Source organism: Falco peregrinus, chromosome W (assembly GCF_023634155.1).
Source record: "Falco peregrinus isolate bFalPer1 chromosome W, bFalPer1.pri, whole genome shotgun sequence".
Taxonomy (NCBI): domain Eukaryota; kingdom Metazoa; phylum Chordata; class Aves; order Falconiformes; family Falconidae; genus Falco; species Falco peregrinus.
This window is the reverse complement of record NC_073743.1, coordinates 24,188,120-24,197,484: the sequence shown is the minus strand read 5'-3', so window position 1 is coordinate 24,197,484 and position 9,365 is coordinate 24,188,120.

Genomic DNA, 9,365 nt, shown 5'->3' with positions numbered 1-9,365 from the left:
AAGTATGATGAGATTGTAATAAGAACTCTGCTAGGGTGGTGTAAAAGGAATAATTTGTCCATTGGAGTAAAAAATGTCTCCAGCATTCAGGTATAGCAAAGTACTGGATTGTTACTTTTGGGGGCTGCCACGAGAGGGGACAAATTGCTACAGTGTCATTGGCATCATGGAGGTTGGTCTTCAATTTACTAGAACAATCAGAAGCAGACAAGGAGACAAAGGCTGCGGTTGAAATAGCCACATCCCTGGTTGCAGAGATGATGCCCAATAAGGTACTTTCGGCACCATCGGATTCTCTGCCATCACCTGATTCACGCAGTCAAGGCCGGCAGGAGGAGCAGAGCGGTGCCGGGTCAAGTGGACAGAGTTGGTTCCCTTTGGGGTGGCAGGGAGATCTGGTCATTGTCCCATTGCCTGACTGTGATCCCAAGCCATCTGTGATAGATTTATCGGAGGAGACCTTGGGTCGTGTTCAACAACCAGCCCAAATTACAGCATCGGGACCAGATCCTGCCAAATTCTTGAAAAAGATGCGGGAGCAAACACTTGTGGAAGGGGATATCGGTGTTCAACTGCCATGGGGGGCAGGGTGTTAGCCTGCCCAGTGCTTTGAAAGGATGGTAAAGATTCCCCCCCCGAGCGGGGAACCTTTTAACTGGGGAGTGATAAAAGACTTAAGACCAACCTGTATACAGTGTGGAATAGGCTCACCTTATGCTCAGTTGTTGTTACGTAGTATTTTCACAGCAGAGATTACTGCTCATGATTGCCGTTCAATTGTGCAAATTATATTGACCCCTATGCAAATGTTAATGTTTGAGTCAAATTGGAGGCACTTTGCAAATGAGCAATCACTGATGAATTTAGAATACCTCCAGGATGATCCACGTTTTGGGACGGGGATTCCACAATTGATGGGGGAGGCTCCAGTTAATTCTCCTCAGTTACAAGCTCGCTTACATCCTTTAGTCCTGCAGCAGGGAAAAGTTAGCTCTCCAAGATTTATTGCAGGTCCCGGATCATGGTGCTCCACAACAGTCATGGACCACAATAAAACAAGGCCCAAACGAGGGACATGTGTCATTCCTGGATAGGTTGAGAGACACCTTGGACAAGCAAATACAGAATGGGGCAGCTAAGGAAGCATTGTTAGTTCAATTAGCTAAGGACAATGCAAATGAGGATTGTAGAAAGATGATTGCAGGCATGGCGAATCGTAATCCCACTTTAATAGAATTAATGGATGTATGTGGGAAGGTGGGAACTGCTGTCTTCCGAATGGAGCGTCTGGCAAAGACCTTTGCTGATGCAGTCAGGGTTGTCTGCCGTTGTTACACATGTGGGCAAGAAGGTCACCTAAAGAGATCGAGGCTGGGAAGGACTGATGGCTCTGGTTTGGTATGCTGTTGATGTAACAAACCAGGGCGTTTTGCAAAATACTGTAGATCTAAATTTAACACTCAAGGACAGTTGCATTCTGTTGCCACCTGCAAGTAGGGAAACAGGGGGAGGAATGTGGGGGGGTGGAAACAGTGTGATGATACAAGTGAATCCTCCACAACAATTCCAGGCTTATGCAGTCAACTCGCAGCCCGAACTTCAGGGAGCGCTGGATTGGATGTTACCACAGCAGCCGCCATCACAATAGAGGATGATAAAGTACGTAAGGTCCCACTAAATGCTGTGGGACCCATCAGCAATAAATTGAGTGTGCTGTTGCTTGGATGCTGTAGTGTAACGTTACAAAGTTTGTTTGTCTTGCCAGGAGTCATTGATGCTGATTATATGGGTCAGATTGAAGCAATGGTGTGGACACACACACACACACCACCACCAACACCCCCCCGGTGTCAATTCCTGAAGGTAGTTGGATTGCACAATTAATTCCTTTCTGGGTGCAAGTTAATTATGCCCATGACAAAGTCCGGGGCAAAGAAGGGTTTGGTTTGACAGGAACACCACAAATTTTCTGGACTCTGAGTGTATAAAATGCTTGACCAACTCTAACCTGTAAAATCACCTTTGCCAAAGGGACCCCTTCCGCAATATGGGTGACTGGAATGATTGACATGGGAGCAGATGTAACTATTATATCTGTGTGCATCTGGCCTTGTTCTCGGCCTGTCTGTTTGGCAGGTTCCATATTCGCGGGAGTGGGTGGTGTGACACAGAGTGTCCAAAATCAGTATATGGTGCAGGTTCAAAACCCTGAGGGCCAGACAGCAACAATCTGTCCCTATGAATTTGTGGGGATGGGACATTTTGGGACAGTGGGGATTCATCATTGGTACCCAGAAGGATTTTTAATAGGGGCCATTGTGATGGAGGGTGTACAAAGACCTACTCTGCCTTTGACTTGGAAGACAGATACCCCTGTTTGGGTGGAACAGTGGCCCCTCCCTGAGGAAAAATGTGTAGCCCTCCAGCAATTAGTCAAAGAACAATTAGCACAAGGTCACCTAAGAACCTTCCCATAGTCCTTGGAATACCCCTGTGTTTGTGATAAAAAAGAAATAGGGCAAATGGCGCTTGTTACAAGATTTAAGGAAAGCAAATGATGTAATGGAGGGAATGGGAGCCCTGCAATCGGGCATGCCTTCCCCGACAATGATCCTGTGAAACTGGGACATTTTGGTAATAGGTTTAAAAGATTGTTTTTTCAGTATTCCTTTACATGAAGCTGATAAATGTTGGAAGAAGGGTTCGCCAAAGTCAAGAAGACGCTCAATATGAGTTATGCATCTTGCTCAACTTTATTAGTTTCTAACACTACTTATATAGAACCAATACACATGCATATTCGTAAAGCAAAAATATAATTGGTTAGTAGTCTATAAACACGCGCGGTTCTCACACCCCTAATTATCATGACTAAAATAAGCATTCTATCCATGTAGCTAATTGAGTTGCTGTGCTTCAGCCTTGTAGTTTGTTACTCCCTATTTTCCTATACCGGTCCCTATCTTTCTTGGCCCTGCACCTGCTTTCCCAGCAGCTGTATCTTGTTACAGCCACGGCCTGTTGGCATAACATAATTACTTGGTCTCAGGATTCAAGAATAGCTCAAGGCTACCTTTCTTGTTAACTTCAGCACAGCAACTTCAGTACAATTCTGATTACAGGCCTATTGTAATACCAGGCCTGGATTGTGCAGATCTTCAGAGATTCTAAAGCCATGCTTCTGCAGCCATTCTTCTGCAATTCCCCCTTTTTTCTTTTGCACAAGCCAGGCCTGATTGGTTATGTTAAAAACTAATCTCTTTAATAAAGAAAAAACACAGCTAAAAACTAAAAGCATTACTATAATGATTATAACAAAGCGTATTCCTTCCATCAATAATGTCTTTAACCAACCTGTTATGCCCAATCCTCTCAACCATTCATCAAAGGGATTATCATCAACAAGAATATGCTTCATGTTTCCCTGCAGTTGTGACAACTTCTTGTGGATAGATATGGAATGATCGGAAAGGTTCACACAACACATCCCTTCAAAATCCTCACAACCGTGTCCATGTGCTAATAACAAAAAATCTATTGCAGCTCTATTTTGTAATGTAGCATGCCTAACACTATCTACGTCAAGCAGTAATGAACTTAAAATCTACGATGTAAGATTAAATTGCTTCTCTCCCCAACACGCTAACCTTCGTATATTCTTAGCGTTTAATGCAGTCATTGCTCCTGGCATAAATATGGAGGCTAGGACATTTGTTGTTACAGACTGCAGATCGACTCGGTCATTACATGTTTCATCAAAGGTGCGCAGTGCCCTCCGTGATCTATGAAATTGTGGAGTCATTTTCAATAAGTCTTTCATATGTGGAGCAAACAAAGTTAAACACCCTAAATAACATGGTCCACCGACAGGATTCAAAGGAATCCCTGGCCATGCTCTATCTCCACATATCAAAAAGACTCCCGGTGGCAACTGATAGCCCCCTGATACATTTACATGTAACCCTCCAGCTTTCAGTTCACCCCAATTAGGTGAACCGGTTAAATTTTGAAACTATGTATCAAACTCCCATTCACCTTGTCATGCTAGCCACAATTGCCACGGTTCACCAAACCAAGTTACTCCAGTGCCATTTGCAGGTTGAAGTGGTGGTACCGTGTCCTCGCATTCTGGCATTCCCGTTGCAGTCACGTTAACGTACTTAACAGGCGTAATGCTACCCAATAGGTCTAACTCCTGCAATGGCAAATGATATGGTCGATTCAAATTTTCAATAACCGTTTTCTGCCATGCTGCATTACGCATAGAAGGCCAAACAAATTGCCCATTCGGACTCAGGCATGTTCCCTTTTCATTGGAAGTCAGATTCACTGTTTTGACATTCTGAAAACCATCAAAGTCCGCTTCATTCTCCTGCAGGGGAATACCAATTAAGCAAGTTCTAAAGGGGTTGTCTGCTTGCTGCAAACCTAAACAAAAGTCTGTTACCCCTGTGATATTTGCCCATGTCACCCATATGTTTGTTCTAGGCAAGATGTTAAAAATACTTTGGCCAACGGGTAACACATTCATCAAGACCATAAACCAAATCCACCATTTGAGCATGCTTAAATGAAACGTTACTTTCTGTGAGCTCTCCTTGCCTTCATTCTGAGCCTTCCCCCACCTTTTGGCAGGGGCAGCATATTTTCGGGGTATAAAAATATCTTTACCACACTCCCTACTTATAATTTTAGTCTAATGTAGCAGCCCAAGGCCGTCCAAATATCTGCAAACCCGCCGCTGCCACTGTGCTCGATTTGCGCTTTCAGTAGCTTCAAACAGGGCAAACAGATCTTGAGCAAACCGGTGGTCTCCTCTAATGCCTTCTTGCAATTCCCAAAAAGGATTCCTCTCTCTAATTTTCCATTTACACTGTAAACACCCTAAATCCGTTTGCAAGGTATATACACAGACCCACCATACAAGTTTACATAAGCCACAAAGTAATAGAACCCAGCCACATTCCCTTTGTCCACAGTCACAGGCATGTAAGGAATAGTGCAGAGTTCTGTTCTCTAGTTCTGCCCGTAGCTGGTCACATGCATTCCTCGGGGAGGCCCAGATTGTCCTCTTCTGTAACAGCAGCGATGCCTCCAACACCGGAGGCTGTGTGGCTAGATGCCGCCGATGTAGCTCCCGCTGGCAAGCTTCCAGTACCAGTTTTATGATTAGTGATATCAGCATGTGTCCATTTACTGGGTGCCCATACTGGACCTGTAGGGGTGGAAACACACATATAACCTCGACCATTAAACAAAACAGGGGCAGGACCTTCCCATTCCCCTGACCACGGATTTCTATAATAAACAGATAATTCAGTTCTTGGGGCTGCAGTATTTACACAAGTAGCATGAATGATAGCTGGGGGTTCTGAATCGTCCCCAAACACACACAAGTGATTGAGAACAAACAAGGTTCTGTGTAGACGCTCCTTTGGATCTGTAATGTCCGCAAATTTCTGCAGATAGTCCTTCAATGTCCTGTTTGTTCTTTCCTTTACATGAAGCTGATAAATGTAAATTTGCTTTTTTGATACCTAGCAGAAACAATGACTCCTTGTAGGTGATACCAATAGACGGTGTTGCCGCAGGGTATAAAAAACAGTCCTGCTATATGTCAATGGTATGTAGCAAAGGCATTGTCACCTGTATGGGAACAATTTCCACAAGTATATTGTTATCATTATATGGATTATATTCTTGTATCAGCTTCAAATAAGTCTGAACTCCGAAAAATGTAGCCAAAAGAGATGTCTTAGGTGAATCACCCTTCTGTTCTGTTGATTTTTCTACCACATCTCCTCCCAACGCTTCTATAGCTGCTGCCGTTACTTTTTTTTTCCACCTTCCTAGTTTCCAGAGTGTTAATTATAGACTGCCATGTAGCTCCTAACGCTTTAGCTTCTTTACCTTCTTTACCTCCCTCGATCGTAGTATCCCAGAGGCAATTTCCAACTTCTCTCCATTCCATAATGCTAAACAATAACACGGGCTCGGGGATCTTATTCTTTTTTCATTGCCCAGTGAACTAAGGTCTCCACTTCTGTTTCTTTAAGGCTCTCTCCTCTCTTAAAGAGGATGCTAGTTAACAGTTTAATTGCCGCGACTAATTCCATCGCAGTCTTCCTCAGAGTTCCCCCCTCTCACAGAAAGGATATAAACGGGGAGCCCCGCCACACTCGTTGCGGTCTTCCGTAGTGCCCCCCCATCTCTCAGAGAGGAAATCAGCGGGGAGCCCTGCCACAATTTACTTGACGTGGTCTTACCTCCGGCAGGGGTGTGATCTGCAGCTCTACACCAAACTCTGGACTCCGCTTTTCACCTTCCAGGTTCCGCCCGCCTCCGACCTCCAGCTCCCTAATCGGACAACTTCCCTTCGGGTCCGATGCACAGAGAATTCAGCGTTTAAGCTAAACCGCATTTAAGCGAACCACATTTAAGCGAATAAATGGGTCCCTGTTTGGGCGCCAGACAAAGAGGGTCCCCCGTAGAGAGTCGGCCAAGTCACGACAATCACACCAATATAGCTACATGCCGTGCTCACTTTATTAAACAAACAGGTTATATTTGTAACTTAAACCAACTGCTCACCTGACTTTACACACAGGTGATTGGATAAAAGTTTCTGGTCACGCGGGCGTCCGTGTGGCTGATCGGTGAGCATGCTGCAGGTGCCTGACCAGAGTGTGCCGATGAGAGTGTGTGGATTCCGTGGTTCCCAGGACTTGCTCTGCACCTGGCTTCTTGTTTGTGCACAGCTTGTTTTCTTTCTCACACTGCTTGTTCCCAGGACAATTTAACGTTGCTCTGCAGCTTCAACTAACAGGCCTGGGTTGTCCAGCCCTGACAATGGTAACATATGTCCTCGGTCCTTTAAAAATCCCTCTACAATCCTTCATTCCCCAAACTCTTTGTAAAGATTGTACATTCGCTTTTTTGAAATAATGTCTGCAAGTCAGTTTTGAGGAAGGGCACACCAAACAAGGACTGGTTCAGTAAGGAGACCACACATTAGTTGTTGGGTTGACTGGCGGCAGCAGTGCTCCCACAGTCTGGCACACTAAGCTCAGGCTGCATACAGCGAGCAGGTATCCATCGCGGACCTTCATCTGTAGAAACACGAGCATAATCTCTCCCCTGAGTTAACAATTCATGCGGTCCCAACCAATGCCCAGTACGAGAGTCTTTCATGTGTACTAAGACACCTTCGTACTTTTGCTGCTTGTCACCAATTGACACAAAGTGCTGCACAATGGGAGGCACTGCATGGTCGGCAGAGATTTTCAGAAAGTTCAAAACATAACATGCTTTCTCTAATCGTGCTTCTGGGGTCATTCCCTTCATTCCCCATTCCCTCCCCCCCCCCCCCCCCCTTTTTTTTTCTTTCTTTTTTCCTTTTTTTTTTTTAATAGCAAAATACATTTCAATCGTTGTAATACAGTAGATTATAAACAGCTTTTCTGCGTGACAGAACACAGTCACCCCGTACTTAGAAACAGTTTTTTCCAAGTCCTGCACTACTTTCCAAGCAAATGGTGCATGAACGTGAGGATTACCAGCAGCCACATTACCCAGTACAATAGGATATGCATGCGGCGCAGCGGTGGAAGGAGTAATAAGATCAAGGAGCGGTCCGCCTATCTGTTCTGCTAAATTCCAGTTTCCCTCTTTTAATGCCCCATCTCTTATAGCCTGCCAAAATTGCCGAGGGTCGCGCGGCATTACCGTGACACTGGAAACTGGATTTCTACCACCTCCACCTTCTTCATTGCCTGTGACTGGTAACGTTGTCGTAGCTGGATCCGAATCCGGGTTTTCGGCATTTCCATCCTGCGCAGGCAGGGGTGGAGCAGAGGGGGCGGGCGGGAGGGGCGGAGCAGCCGGAGGAGGAAGGAGTGTGGGCTGGCACAAATGTCGGGGGGAGTCAGAGGGGCTGGGATCAGTCCGCCGAGGTTTCTGCTTGTAGTCCTCGTCCTCGGTATCAGATTTAGGGGATTCGGGGCATTGGGGAGTGGCATCTGGTAAGGGACACAGACTCTCCCCCTCCCCCACCCCCTCATCCTCTTGTCTGTATTCTGGAGGGGGGTACAGGGGAGGTTTGAATGATACACCCCCATTCGCATTTTGCTGACTTTTCAAGCTCCCACTCACATCTTGCTGACTTTTCAAGCCCCTACTTGTGTCTTGCGGACTTTGCAAGCCCCCACTCATGCCTTGATGATTTTTGAAGCCCCCTACAGCATGTCTAAGCAGTCCCCATGTAGGCAAAAGCTCTGACGCCTCTTTGTCCCCTTTCTCCAGAGCTTCTGACAGTGTTGATCCTAAATTGTCCCAGGTCAACACACTAAGAGCAGTCACGGGGGACGCTTCCACTCCATGTGTTTTGGCCCACAATAACATATTTTTTAACCAAAGCCCATCTAAAGTAATTCCACGCTTCTCTAATACTAATTTCCACATTGATAGCACCATGGTATCTTCTTTAGATAACTTACTCCCCATGTTGTCCCTGGTGGCTCACCTTACCGGTGTCAGTTCTCCTGGGGCCTTGCAGCTGCTCACTGCGCTATTCCTCTTCACCAGGCTCCGCCTCCCCAGCAACTCGCTGGTCAGTCTCAGGATCTGCTCCTGACACCCCTTACCGGGGTCACATCGGCACAGTCTCAGGGTCTCTTTTTGATACCCTTTACTGGGATCACATTGGCACGTCGCAGTCACCAAATGTGGTGACACAGGTCGAGGCAGACTGAAAAACACTATGTCTGCGTGGCTGGGTTCAGACAAAATGACAAAATGGCCTTTATTGTTTATACAAATTATATATGTATCTTAGACAGTACATGTGTCAGACCCTGATAGGCTTTTTGTGTTCTTCTTGCTTGCTGTGATAAATGACTTAGTCCCAAAATAGGATTACAATCAAAGTTTGCAATTTATTAAGCAAATAGAGGCAAGCAAACAGCGCTGGGTGCACTGTGAGTCTCTGTTCCACCAAGATGCGCACCATACAAAATTTATTTTAGGTTTACATTTCCTAAACTAATACATATTCATAGCTTTTTCTAAGAAAGGGTTGGTTTATGTAAATGGATCCTTGGAATAGGTGTGTACTTCATGGCGCATTCTCTTTCTATCTCCAAGGGTCTTCTTAACTCCTATCTGGTGGTCAGTGGATGAAGTCAGCAGTCTTCCTCGGCTCACCCTTAGGATGACCCTAGATTTTACGCATGCGCCCTGTAACTTACTTAACACTATTCGGTTAGCAGTCAAGCCAGTTTTAGCCAGCATATCAGGGTGTGTAACCAGATGTCCTTTGTAAGATACAGGAACTAGCTATGTAGCCAGATGTTCTTTGTAAGATACAG